This window comes from Artibeus jamaicensis, unplaced genomic scaffold (genome assembly GCF_021234435.1).
Source record: "Artibeus jamaicensis isolate MK-2021 breed Jamaican fruit bat unplaced genomic scaffold, CSHL_Jam_final contig_1998, whole genome shotgun sequence".
NCBI classification, from domain to species: Eukaryota; Metazoa; Chordata; class Mammalia; order Chiroptera; family Phyllostomidae; genus Artibeus; species Artibeus jamaicensis.
Genome location: NW_026521407.1, coordinates 640,107 through 652,854, shown reverse-complemented (window position 1 = coordinate 652,854; position 12,748 = coordinate 640,107). Strand labels below are relative to the sequence as shown.

The 12,748-nt window shown below is 48.6% G+C and overlaps 1 protein-coding gene across 5 annotated transcripts in view; it reads left to right on the top strand.

The window, feature by feature from the left end:
• Nucleotides 1–7,610, top strand: part of CDK12 (cyclin dependent kinase 12) — a 74,689-nt gene extending 67,079 nt beyond the window's left edge. For 3 of the 5 annotated variants that reach the window (XR_008393023.1, XR_008393024.1, XR_008393020.1), the window contains one exon: nucleotides 1,708–7,610. The gene's annotated coding sequence lies outside the window, so the exon portion shown is untranslated. The remainder of the gene's footprint in view (nucleotides 1–1,707) is intronic. The other 2 variants (XR_008393021.1, XR_008393022.1) reach the window with 2 other exon arrangements.
• Nucleotides 7,611–12,748: the final 5,138 nt, after the last annotated feature.

The window sequence follows — 12,748 nt, the reverse complement described above, 5'->3', positions numbered from 1 at the left end:
GGGAGAGAAATATCAATGTGTGGTTGCCTCTCATTCTCACCTTCTGGGAACTGGCCTGCAACCCAAGCATGTGCCCTGACTGGGAATCAAACTGCGATCCAGGGCCCTTTCCAGTTTCTTAAGTACATTTACCTATGTTAGCTCTTTTGACACCCAGAACATCCTAGTGAAGTGAACTATCATTTACTGAGTGCCTACCTTGTGCTGGGTGTATTTAAATATGTTTAAAGTCTGTAGAATATTTAATCACCTAGATATGCCATGATTTATAAGGCTCATCTCCTATTTTTTTAAAGATTTTATTTATTTTTAGAGAGAGGAAGGGAAGGAGGAGAGAGAGAGAAACATCAATGTGTGGTTGCCTTTTGTGCACCTCCCCCCCTCCCCGACTGGGGACCTGGCCCACAACCCAGGCATGTTCCCCGACTGGGAATTGAACCTATGACCCTTTGGCTCACAGGCCTTTGCTCAGTCCACTGAGCTACACCAGCCAGGGCTCATCTCCTATTTATAATTCTTTAGATATTTTTACTGTTCTAAATAATACCAGAACAAACATTCTGACATAAAACTTTATGTTTTTATAATAAATTCCAAGAATTGAAATTATTGGGTCAACAGATACAAATATCCACCCTCATAGTTATGATAATTTTATTGATGTACCCTAATGAGAACAATATTTTTTAATCTTTCTCTTTGGAATTCTGCAATGGAAACACAATTGCAGCCCCTTCTCCCTTTTATACCCAGCAGAGACATTAATAATCTATCATAGCCTTTTTTTTAATTGAGGTAATTGTAGATTCACATGCAGTTATAAGAAATAACACTGAGATCCCTTGTACATTTTGCTTACTTCAACCCAATATAGTAACATTTTGCAATACTACAGTGTATCCCAACCAGAGTATTGACATTGATACAATCCACCAATCTTACTTAGATTTCTCCAGTTTTACTTGTTCATGGGTGTATTGTTATATGCAATTTTATTATCCATATAAAATTGTATATCTGCCATTACAGCCAAGGCACTGAATAATTCCAATACCACAAGGATTCCTCAGGCTGTCGTTTTATAATCATGCCTCTCTCACCCCCTCCTTAACCCTTGGCAACCACTAATCTATCTTCCACTTCTAAAATTTTGTCATTTCAAAAATGGAATCATATATTATGCAACTTTTCAGAATCGCTTTTTCCACTCAGCATAATTCCCTGGAAATGCATCCAAGTTTTCGTATGTACCAATAGTTTGGTTCTTTCATTTGTTCCTTGGTATGGATGTACCACTATTTAACCAGTCACCTGTTAAAGAATACTTTGTACTTGCTAGGTATTAATGAAGTACCTCATTTTACTTTGTGTGTGGAGTGTTTAATATTCAAAAAATTTTTAAGTATATATTATTTTTTACTTTGGAGAGAGGGGAAGGGAGGGAGAAAGAGAGGGAAGAAATATCGATGTGTGAGAGAAACATTGATCAGTGGCCTCTCACATGTGTCCCAACCAGGGACCAGGCCCGCAACCCAGGTATGTTCCCTGACTGGGAATGAGACTGGCAACTTTTGGCTTTGCAGGATGATGCTCAACCAACTGACCCATGCTGGCCAGGGCTATATTCACAATTACTAAGTTTCTTAACCTTTCAGGCTGGCACTGCACTATTTTTTAAAATATTTTACTGATTTTTTTTTTTTACAGGGAGGAAGTAAGAGAAACATTGATCCACCGCTCTGCCTATCCATTGGCTGACTCTTGCATGTGCCTGGACCAGGGATTGAATCCACCACCTTGACAAATTTGGACAAGGCTCCAACCGAGTTACCTAGCCAGGGTACATGCGCTATTATTATTTCCATTTCATAGATGAGGAAAATTGAGGTTCACAGTAAGTGATTTCCCTACTATCACATTCTATTAAATGGCAAAAGAGAGCCTGGAACTTCAGACAATAGGGCTCTTTCACTACACCAGGCTTTCTGAGAGCTTGACTAAGGCTGCTGGGAAAAGGGTGTGTTTGAAGAGAGATGTTAGAAGCAGGAAGAGTATTGGAGCAGCCTCAGTCAATTCAGGTACTCCCCGATAACTTTGGTTCCTAGATTAGAAGAATGGCAGTGTCATAGAGCAGGGACTCTGACATTGTCTCCCCTTCTCCAGAAAAGAGCAAGACTGAAGTGGGTGGAGCCCATAAGAAATCTTTCCACAGACGGGAGAACTGGAATGGGAAAAGGAGGATCCAGTCTCTGGGTGTCTATCAGACAATGAGTGGGGCAAGATACTCCTTGAAAATGTGAAGGTTAAGTAACGTATCTTTGACGGGTCTAAGGAAATCGATGCCTATGCCTAAGAGTGAGCTCTCTATTCCAAAGGGGTAAGGGAGGTGCAGCACCTTTTTGAGGTTTTGGTTACGGTGAGGGTAACTACAGTTCATTTGCACACGTACTTACTACACCTTGGGCAGGCTCAGTGTCTGGAATGTGGTTCAGGGGGCAAACAGAGTGAAAGCAAAAATGCCAGGCCAGTGTTTAGTCCCGACTTCACCGTCGCTCTTTCCCTCCAACTAAGTCAGAAGGAGTGGTAGAAATCATTTGGTCTGTCCCTCAGCCTCTGGGCACTGGTTGGAGCTGACAGGTGGAAACCTAGAGTTGGCCCAGACGTGATGGATGGTAGAGATGCCAATTTGCAGGAGAGAAGGTTTGGCTCCTCTCCTGGGAGCTGTGTCTGGCCAAAGGCTGCCCCCTCCCACCTCTTGCTGGAACCCGCTCTTTTATAGTCAATGTCACCATTGCTCCCTTGGCCTATCACAGTGACTGTGGACTCATAACAATTTTCCCCATCTACTTAAGGCTCCAGAACCAGGCTGACTGCACAAGTCCCTTTTCTCCCTCTCCCTTGGCCCATCAAAAAATGGTACATGTTCTCCCAGTGGCAGCCACCATCCTTACCCAGTAATTTCAGCCATGCAGATAAATGCTGAGGCCGTCGGCATTTACAGGGACAACACTACGTTGCTGAAACGACCAGAGATACCTATTCTGCATGCCTGTCTTTTGGTTGGAAGTTCTTAGACCCAAAGGAGACTGTTCTTTACCAGCTCTTATCCCCACTGAGACTTCCTGACGGTCAGAGGTCCTAAATGTGGCCAGGAGACAGCTCTCTTCCCTCGGAGCCAAAATTGCTCCTAACCAGGAAACATCAGGGCCCCTACCTACTCCCTTTTTTTGGCTGCCTCTCTACTCCAGGCCCCGTTCTCTCCTGCCACCACTCCCTTCCCATTCCTCCTTTCTCCTCTCTCTCTCTCAGCAAGTTTTTTATGTGATTACAGGCGCTGCATGGTAATTAGTGCTAAACTCATTTGCACAACTACAGTTAATTGGCTACAACAATTAATTAATGTGTTGGAAATTTGGCACTGGAAAAAAAAAGTTTGTCATCAAAAAAAGGGCAAAAAATTGTAGAGTAAGGTACCCATAAAAATTGAGGGCAGGCTTCAAAAGCCCAGCTGGGCCTCAAACTTCAGGCTGGCCTCGGATGCCTTCCCACCCTCAACTTCAGCACATTTTCTTCCTTCCTCTTTTATTTTTTCCTCTTCCTTTTTCCCTCTCACCCTTCCTCTCTCTTCCTCTCTCTTCCTCCCTCTCTTTCTCTTTTACAACTTAAGCAAACTCATTTCCCTGATAAAATATAGCATGACTAATGGCTAGAGCATGTAAAAATCATTGGGAAAATGTCCTTGGAAGACGAATGCATTTTCAGCAGAATAATTAACTTAATTAACAAATTCACATGCATATTCATCAGGCTATTAATGTCTTCTCGGCTCAGCTTGATGAACATTGCGGTAATAACCATCTCATTTACATAGTGCATTCTACTGCGATCCAAAACAGAGACAACATACAGGCGTATACACACACACATACACTTGCACAAATATACACAACATGCCTGGGCCGCTTTGATTTCCAGGTTGGTTGTGTGTGTGTGTGTGTGTGTGTGTGTGTGTGAGAGAGAGAGAGAGAGAGATGGAGTGTGTGTGTGTGTGTGTGTGTGTGTGTGTGTGTGTATAGGAACCCCGACTGGATGATGCGATCTTCAGAGGGTCATGAGCGAGGTGGGGTAGGGGTGTCCACATGTGGATGTCTGAGCGAACTTTAATTCATTCTCTCTCTCTGCCTCTTTTTCCTTGTTTCCTTTCCTCTGTGTCATTTTCTTCTCTCGTGCCGCCCGCCCCCCAGTCTCTCTAGGGAAAAACTTGGTATCTGTGCCAACTTTTTCCCTCCTCCCCTCCTCCCTCTCTCTCCTCCTTCCCCACTTCCAACTGCTGCCAGCCGGCATCAGCACCGAATTGCCATCTCCTTGAGCTCTCTGTGGAGCAATCTCAGAGAGCAGTAAGGTGTGACGCGGGGCTCTGCCGGCTTCGCAGCACCGCCTGCGGAAAGAGCGCAGGATGGCGGAGGAAGATTAAGAGAAATCGCGAGCAGGGCTGGGCTGCCATTGGTGTGTGCAAACGCCGAGGAGGAAGGGAGAGGGAGAGCAAGGAGGTGGGGGTAGAATGGGCGGGGGGACCAGCAGCTGTCGGCCTAATTCTTCTAACACTCTGCTTGTGGTCATATTAGAAAAACAGATTATGCCCCTTGGTGCCACTCACTTATACTTGACAATAGTTAATGTTCTCTATCTCCATTCGCGGATCTTGACAACAGTGGACTTAAGTTCAAGGAGGATGGGGGTGTGGGTGGCCAAGGGGCACCAAAGACCTACCCTTCCTGCTCTCCTGACCTCCAACCCCAGTCTATACTAGCCCTCTAGGAAGCAAGCCTGGGTCATAATTTTGCATCTGATGCTACCCTTTGGCTCTGCTTTTTGCAGCCCCCTCTAACAGAGGTCAGAGGACACCTGGAAGCCCTTTCCCCTGAAAAGTCACTGCCCCTTTAGTCTTAATAGGTCACATTAGGCCGAAGTAAGACCAGCTTTGTGGCGCCCCTTCCTCTAACCTTTCTGTGGGCCATACCCCTTAATCCAGAAGTTGAGGGGTAGAGAAAGTGGTCCATGGTAGTACTCCATGTGAGGGCTACAGAAAAGCCAGAAACAAAACCCGGCCAGGATTGTTTCTAGGTTGCTATGGAAACCAGGTTCCCTCCTCCTGGCAGAAAGGGAGGACTGCCTGAGGCTTGCCTCCTTCCACCAATCCAGAAGGCTGTAAAGGTGGAGTTTGCTAAGGCCCTGAGAATAGGCCTGGTCTTGGAGGAGAAACCAACCATTCCCAGTAGCACTGTCTGCCAGACCACAGCCCTTTGACCTCCACCTTCCTTACCCTCTCACCCCAAAATTCAATCAAAGGAGGCTTTTCCTCTCAGTGCCTTGTCCTCTATGGAGACCTGTTGCTTAGCAACCACTAGTGCCTTCTTCCTAATAACTTGCAGGGACTGAGAGATATAATATCTGTCTCTATATTCAATCCCCCTCCCCTGTCTATTTATATTTAATAACTGAAGCCCTGTCTTGGGTTCTCTTGGCACTTGTTTTAGAGTACTTTTAGATGGAGTACGCTACAGCCTGAAGAAATAAAGTTATACTTAATGAAGAACTTCCAAATGGGGAAGAGTGGGAGAAAAGACTGGAGTAGATCGAGAAGCTGTGGGGTGATATTTTTTTAAGTGTATGTAGGTGGGGGGAGTATTTAGAACTTGGAATGTGTGGAGAGGATGTCTACAGGGATTCCCAAGGGTCTGTTCAGGAACCTGGGGTGGACCCTAAAAACTGTTTTCTGGCCTGGCACTTTCCACCCCCCACCCCCTGTCCTGCCCTCCTTCCTAGCAACTTTCAGTCTAGAGCCCTCTCATATTTCTGTACGTGGGAGGTCCATCTCTCCGGGGACGTCCAGTTTCCTAGCATCTGTGTGTTGGTATCCAGGAGGGGGCTGTGTAGATGTGTGTCCAGCAAGGCCTGGGCGTTCTCCCAAAGTTTTTCAGTCACAGGGAAGGAATTCTGAGCTCTCTCCTAGAAAGCTCCAGAGCTGACCTAGCAGTGGGGGCTACACAATATCACTGAAAATGAGGAGCACAGAAGGCCCACGTGTCTCCTATGGGCTGTGTGTGGAGTCAGAAGGCCTGGGTCTGAGCCCCCTCTTCCTGTTCTCCTCTGATCCTAGTTATTCAATTAACCTTTCCCTTGTGCTTCATCTGCAGATCAAAAATAATGTTTACTTCCTTGGACTTCTGGGGGATCAATTTTAAGTAATATATGAAAGGAAACACTCTGAAAACTGACAACTTTAACTAAAATATTAGTTTAAGGTCTAGAAAAGGCCTGATTGCTGGGAAGAGGGAGGCATCATGAATGCAGTCTCGCCCTGGGCTTGGAACACCATTAGCTTTTTAGCCAGAGAGGTATGATTCTTTTCCCTGTAGTTGGTGGGGTAGGGAGCTATAAATCAAAATCAAACACAAGTCTGTGTAGGGAAAGTAGCATGCAGTGTCCCCATCACCTTCCCCACCACCAGTCCCCAACTCTGACCTTTATCCTGAGTGGCCAAGACACAAGTCCTGCTGACACCCCCCCGAACCTTCCATCCTTCTGGGTCAGCACCTTCACTGCATTTGTGCTAGCTCACAGACTGTGCAGTTTCACCCTTCATACCCCCCTTCTCAGCACCTCCGCCAACCCGAGCCTTCTGTGGGAGACAGATGGGGTGTCTGCAATGGAAAAAGCTCTGGGCTCTATGCCGCCTTGGGTGGGCAGCCCCCCCTTCCCATCCCCCACTGCTCCCCCTCTCCCTACCTAAGATACTCAGATTCACCCTGGGCAGCTTTGGGAGCTACTGAGAATTCTAGCTCTCTTCCTTCTCAGACTCAGCTCAAGAAGCAGAGCCAGAATGGCATCTTTCTCCAAGACCTAAACCCCATCCCCTCTTCGTAGAAGACCAGTGCAAGGAAGAAACAGACTAGGGAATGGTAGGGCTCCATGTGAAGGAACTAATGTGGAGAGGCTCAGAATCCCTCACCAAGGACTGGATGCTGGGCTTGGGGCCTGAGTTGACAGAGGAGGTTGAGCCTAGGCAGCTTCTTTGTTCCAGAAATCTGGGGTCCCTGAAGGAAGGCTTAGCTTGGGGAGGGGGAGAAAGGGAGCTAACGCTACAGAGCACCAACTGTGAGCTAGGCATGATGCCAGAGCCTTTCCATACTTGTAGTCACAACTAGCAGGTGAGGAGTCAGGACGAATAGGTGTCTCAGGAGCTCTCAGCACCTTGGTGCACTTGACCTCCTCCTCTTCTGATTCTGTGATGTCACTGCCAGTTCTCCCCCTACGCTGGCCTCTCTTTCTCTGTCTCCTTTGCAAGCTCGTCCTCGGGCTCAGCTGAGGCCTTCAATTATATACTTTCATGGTACTATATATCCTTTCATCACACTTAGAACAGTTATCCCACACTTATTTGTGCAGCCATTTGAATAATGATCCTACTTCCCCCACCAGATGGAAAGTTCCACGAGGACAACGACCGTGTGTTCACAGGTGTGCTCCCAGTGCTCAGCATAGCGCCTAGCATAAAGCAGCTATTTGGTAAACATTTGTTGAATGAATGAATAAATGACAAAATGATATCTCTCTTGCCTATACTCAGCTTTTTTAGCCACTCCCACACCCTAGAGTTCACTTATGCCCAGTGCGTGAGCCAGGCAACAGAGTGCCTGGGAGGTCATCTCCTTGGGAAAAGCCATCAGGATAGGAGTAGCCCAAGTTCCAGGATATGGGGCCTCTGCCCTGTCTGTTTGTTCTCCAGCTTCCCCAGGGACTGAGAGAATTCAGAGTGCCAACACCTCCTCCCCATATAGGGGCCCGAAATCACTAGTGAGCTGGAAGGGAGGAGTTCCATTGGAGAAGTATCTCTTTTCTGCCTTAGCTGAGACTGCAGAGACCATCTGCTGCCACCCCTCTGTTTGCTTCTGTCCTCTTCCCTTGGACTTCAGGGAAGAGGATGGTTCGACCAAGTGGGAGGGAAAGATGGTAAGAGAGGGACAGGCTGCTTGTTCTTTGAGGGGCTGGTGATGAGCTGCAGCCAGGTGATTGGAGCAGAGGAACACAGGATACGGCAGCCTCAGGTTCTTTGGGGCCATACTCTCCAGACCCTGGGAAGCAAGGAGGGACCAAACAATCTCTGGGAGGTGGCCAGCCTTCCACCCAGGCCTTCATCTGACCTTTTTCCTGCCCTTGACCTCAAACAGTATTCACAGGTCTACAGGAAGTTAAAGTTAGGCCAGCTCCTTGTTCTCCCGGGCCATTCCCCATTCTAGCCAACTGCCCAGCCCAGAACATCTCTCCCAACCCAGCTCAGCACTGATGAGCAGTCCTCACAGCTGCCCCTCATCCAGTCCCCTCATCCCGATGGCACCCCTTGGCACCCATGTGTCTGGGGCCATAGATGTGGAATCCACTCTAGGCATTGTTGCGCTCTCAGACCCTACCTGTTCTCTGGGCCCCTAATGAAGTAGGACAACTTGGGCTATGGGCCAAGTCCTTGTGTCCTCATCAAAGGCAACATCTGTCTCCTCCAAGATGATAACCCTGTGGGGAGGGGGGATGAGATAGGCACAAGGGAGAAACCCCAATCCTGCCTAGGCCCTCACCCCAGATTCCACTGCAGGTGCCCATTGAGGGTGAGGGCCAAGACAGCCACGGAGGCCTGAACTCAGGCATACCCCTGCACGGGCCTTCATGCCTCTCTGAGCCCCCGAATCTAGACCCCTCCTGGCCTCACCGGCTACCTGTGCTAGTGCTGCTGCTGCTGCCAAGCCAGCCTTCTTTTATTCATGCGTTGTTTTATTGCTGGCAAATGCTGCTGCTTGCCGCTGTTAGAGGCGTTCCTGCCAAATCCATCCCAACATCTTGGCCTGGCATCAGGGCGGCATGCTAATGTGGAAATTTAAAGAGCCGCTCAGCTTTAAATCGGAATTTTAAATGAGCAGCAATGCTCCAGAGGGACCCGGGCAAAATCGAACAGTATCTGATCCACCCTTCCTGCTCCCACTCCCATAGAATCACCCCACTTCCTCCTACCTCTCTCCTTGACTTGAACACTAGATGAGGCAATGGTATGGCACACAGCAGGTGAAGAAAGAGCTACCGGGGCAGAGGGATTGGTGCAAGATGGAGTCACCTATGTCAGTAAGGGTCTAGGATTCCCCCAACTCAGGACCAAGGAGGGATCTACTGCTTGCTGTCATGAGAAAATGGAGGCAGAGACTCTCCAAAGGGAGCCGGCCTGGGGATGGTGAAACTGACCTGCCTACCTCACTTCCCATTTTACCGGGAAGCAAGAAGAGAAGGCCCAGAGCAGAGAAGAGGTGGAGTGGAATTCCACGAAGACATTCACATGCAGCATACAGTTGTGCGGGCCGGGGTGTGCCCACCGAGCTATGTAGACAGGTCAGGGTGCTTGCTCAAGTGCCTGTGTGTAGCACAGGCACACAGGGCTCACACATCACCTATGCGTGGAGAGGGTTTATTCACATAGGCGGGGCAGTCTTCCTCCCCACATCCAGGCCCCTGTCCTAACCAGAGCAAGCTGGCTTCTGTATGTTGCTAGCCTGAGCTATGCTCCAGGTTTTCCCACAAATCCTAATGCATTAATATTCCCCAGCTCCTGGCAGCTACCTTGAGTCAGCTGTGGTGGTGACAGAGCCCCACAGCAACTCTGGGGCACCTGAACTCATTTTGTGCATTGTCATGGCTACAGTATGGTGACCATCAGATGACAGGCTCAGACCTCTCACCTGGGAGAGGTAGCCTTCATTTCAGAGGGAAGAGGGGGCTGATGGGAGCTAAAAGAGGCAGAATCTGTGCCTGTCCGTGACCCCTTTTCCTCATCTGTCTCCAGGAAACAGGTGGCCCCTCATTATCAGAAAATATATACTGAGTGCCGATCCTCAAAGAGACAATGTGCTTAGCTTAGCACAGTGCCTCCCAGTTTTCTGTGCTGGGTGGAAGACAGCCCCAAGAATCTAGATGTGCTATCCCAGTTGCATCCACAATAACTTGCATGGTAATCTCAACCTAACCAGTGTTAGGCTGCCAGGCCAAAGGATGCTCCCTCACCTTCCCCAAGATTGCCCCTCCTTCAAAGAAGGAGTCCGCTTCTTCACAGACTGCTGTGGCTGCCAGCCAAGAGGCTTGGGGCAGGCCTGGGGCATGCAGCTGGCACCTGCCCACCAGATCCCCGAGGAGCACCTTCCTCCCCCACTCCATAGCCCCACTCAGATGGCCCCTGGGCTGCAGAGAATCAGAGCTCACTGCTCGCCATTCCCAGAGTAAACCTCCAGCTGGACAGCCCATCATCTTTCTTTCCACTGTAACCTGCTCCAAGATCCTTTGCCCAGAGAACATATGCTAAAAATCTACCAGGTACTTTTTCCAGGCAGGACCAAATACTTAATACAGTGGCGGTTGGGCTGGGACTAGGTAGGAGGCCTTGAGAGGTGAGGCCTGGGCTGGAATTATGGGAGAAGTTGCTGTGGTCAAGAGGTGGCTGAAGAAGAACTCAATCATCTTTTGAGATAGGATGGGGACTGGGGGTCATCAAGTGAAGGGGCTGAGTGAATCTACCTCATTCATCTATTTAGCAACATGTAAATAATATGCAAATCACCCCCTCTTTGTTTGGAGATCATAGGGCCTGTGCTTTTTGGAAGTAGGCTACAGAGGGACCACCAGGCAGTGTCTCTGAGACCCTCAGACATGGGACACTCAGGCTCAAGAGAGAGACCACAGTTCAGCCATCTGGCTCTTGCTTAGTCCCTGGTTGGGCTCTCTTTCTATAGGCCTTCATTCCCCTATGTGTGAGATGGCAGGACTGGACTGCATGGACTCCAAGGCTTCTGTCCAGTACTGACAGTCTAGGGTTCTCTGACCAGGGGCCCAGGGCCAGCACATTGTGGAGGGATCAGTTCCATTCTGGGGTGGATGCTACCGCTGCTGCCCATCTCAGCAGTTCTGTCACAACACCCAGCTGCCTCCCCATGCACCCTCTGTCCCAATGTGTGAGCAGATTCCTAAGACAGTGTTCTCTCCTCCTCTGTGCCTTTACTCACACTGTTTCCTCTGCTTGGAATGTCCTTTTGCTTTAGTGCCGGCTAGCTCCTTCTCTGCCTCCAACAGCCTTACCTACTGTAGCTTTTCACCGTCTGGGCACCCCTATGCATTGTCTCCTTCTCTTGCATCCCACTGGCCTGTGAACTCCTAAAGAGTAGGTGCTAGCTTTCGTTCCAGATGGAATCTCAATGTAAGTGTTTTAGTTTCCCAGGGCTGCTGTACTAAATTATCACTACCTTGGTGGCTTAAAACAAATTTATTTTCTCACATTTCCAGAGGCCAGTAGTTCAACATCAGTCTCTCTGCACCAAAATCAAGACTTTGGCAGGACTCTGAGGGCTCTCCCTGAGGCTCTAAGGGAGACTCTGTTCTTTCAGCCTCCAGTGGCTGCTGGCAGTCTTTTGCTAGTAGCCACATCACTCCAATTTCTGCCTCTGTTCACACCTTCTTCTGCTCTTCTGTGTGTGTCTGGTCTCCCTCTGCCTGTCTCTTACAAGGACCTGTGTGGTGTGACCTTTAGAACCCAGCCAAATGATCCAGGCAGGATAATCTCCCCACATCAAGATTCTCAGCTTAGTCACATCTGCAAAGACCATTTTCCCAGATAAGGTAACATCCACGGGTTCTGGGGGTTAGGATGCGGACATGTCTTTAGGAGCCATTGTTAGACTACCAAAATAAGCAAAGACGTCTTTAAATTGGTTACTCATCTACCATGTGCCAGACCCCACACATACATTTATCTCTCTGCATTTCAGTCTCCCATCACCCTGAAAGGTAGGTAATAATGTCTCTACAGATGAGGAAACTGAGTGAGGCTCAGGGACATCGAGTCACCTGCTGAAGCTAACACAGCTAATAAGTGACAGAGACAGGATTTCAAACCAGGTGGGCTTGGCTCCAAAGCCACCGTGATTTTTGCCTCCCCAATAGCCTCCCCCAGGCCCTGGCAAAAATTTCCTACCTGAATGAATGTGCAGAAACAAAGAAGTCGATTAGAGAAGGAGAGATAAGACCCAGCCTTCCTAATGATATCCACTAAGGCTTTCTTCTGCCAGAGCCCTCTTGCCACTCCTCCTGGTCCTCCCACACCATCCCTGACCCCTTGTTTCAGAAGCCTGGAATCTCCCCCAGTTTGTAGCTCTTTGCCAACGACTGCTGCCCAGAAGGGTGGCACAGTGCCTGGACTTCAGGCAGAAGGTATCAAATCACAGGACCAGAGGGACCTCTGGAGGTCACCTCTTCTACCCCTCCGCCCATATACAGGCCTGCAAGACAGGGCAGACGGGGTCAGAGTAGTGGGCAGAAGAAGGGAAAATTAGCCACCTCTTCCTTTGGCTATTCTTTCTCTACCTTTTACACAATTTGTACTGGGAAGTTCTCACTCAGGTCTAACCTTCCAGACATCATGATTTAATGAAAGCTGACCAGAGTCAGATTGTCCAAGATTGTCCAAAACATACAATGAGATTTTAGCTAACTACCTTCACCTCTCAGGGCCTGTAATTCTTCATCTTTAAAATGGGATCGATAATAGTGCATCTCACAGGAAAGAAGTGTTTAACTCACAGCCTGGAGCAAGGGAGGTCCTGCAGGAATATTTTGTAACAGCCCCTCAGCCCTCCTACTGAAAAGCCCCTTTATCGTGGTAATA